This window comes from Elephantulus edwardii, unplaced genomic scaffold (assembly GCF_000299155.1).
Source record: "Elephantulus edwardii isolate Elephantulus edwardi_28Jun2011 unplaced genomic scaffold, EleEdw1.0 scaffold00121, whole genome shotgun sequence".
NCBI lineage: Eukaryota > Metazoa > Chordata > Mammalia > Macroscelidea > Macroscelididae > Elephantulus > Elephantulus edwardii.
Window position 1 is genome coordinate 6,680,065 of NW_006399871.1, and position 1,401 is coordinate 6,681,465.

General features: G+C 43.9%; 1 protein-coding gene across 1 annotated transcript in view; it reads left to right on the top strand.

The window, feature by feature from the left end:
* ANO10 (anoctamin 10) overlaps positions 1–1,401 on the top strand; it is a 145,578-nt gene that overhangs the window by 22,358 nt on the left and 121,819 nt on the right. The window lies entirely within an intron of this gene.

The following is a 1,401-nucleotide window of genomic DNA, read 5'->3' on the forward strand; positions in this document are numbered from 1 at the left end:
CTGCCCAATCTGTGGGCTGCAATGTTGATGGCCGTCACCCTCATGACATCATAGAAGACATCAACAGTGGTGCTGTGGAATGCCCAGCTAGCTAAGGAACTACAGATGAAAATATTTCAATAAAGGATCATTTGTTAACCAAAAAAAAAAAAAATGGGCTCAAGGCTGGTGCAGGATAGGGCAAGGGGTCTCCTCTGTGGTTCTTAGGGTCACTATGACTCATACTTGACTGGACTGCACCCAACATTATTTTAAATTTTTACACAATAATAATAAATTGCCGTAATGATACTTTGATAAAAAGATGAATAGATAGCAAATTGGGTTGCTGGAAGCATGATTTTGAGGCAGTCAGGTGGTGCTGTCATCTGTACAGTTTAGGGCTCTTTCTCCTCCCATCAAGGTAATCCCTGTGGGGAACTGGAAACCAGGACGTGTGCATCTTACTTGTCCAGGGTTCATCTGCATAGTCATCACGTTTCTGATTTTTCACGTGAGCTAACAGCCTAATGTCTTGTCACCACTTCCCCCAGTACAAGCTCAGCACTGTCGAGTTGATTTTAACTCCTGGCCACTTTCCTTGACAACCTTACATTTAAAGTGACCCTCTGTCAAATTTCAGAAGTTGCACATCGTTACTGGAGGAGAACACCCATCTTCCTCTCATGAAATGGCTGGTGGATTTGAACTGCCCACCTTTTGGTTAGCAGCCCTATATATAATAGCACTCTATGCCACCAGAGCTCATTCATCATATTTGCTTTTGCATTTTCATATTCGTTCTCTTTTTCTAGATTTTATTTATCTTGTTGGAAATAGACACAGCTAAATATATACCAATTCAATCGTGGTTTTGCATAGAATTTAGTGACACTGATTACGTTCTTTGGGCCACCATCCTCATCCCCTTTTTCTGAGTTGTTCTTCCCTCATTAATGTGAACTCACTGCCCCCTAATGTTCACATCTAATATTTCAAGTTGCTGTTGTCCATTGGATCTGTATGTTGTCATTGCTGCCTTTAGCTGATTGTTGAGCCAAGTGCGACTCATAGCCACCCCATGAACAGCCCTTTCCTGTCCTGTGCCATCCTCACAATCTCCAGCACCCTCAAGCCCATTGCTGCGGTTACTGTGTCAGTCCATCTGGTTGAGGGTCTCCTTCACCGACCCTCTGCTTTTCTAAACATGATGTCCCTCTCCAAGGTAGAACCTCTTTAACCACATGCCCAAAGTATGAGAGATGAAGCGTCATCTTCTTTGCCTCCAAGGAGCACTCTGGTTTCGCCTTCTCCAAGACATGCCTGTCTGTTTGGCAGTTCGCAGGACCGTCCTCTTCTCCAGCATCAGTTCTTCTTCTGTCAACCTTATGCATTGTCTACTCTCAGAGTCATAGCAAGTGC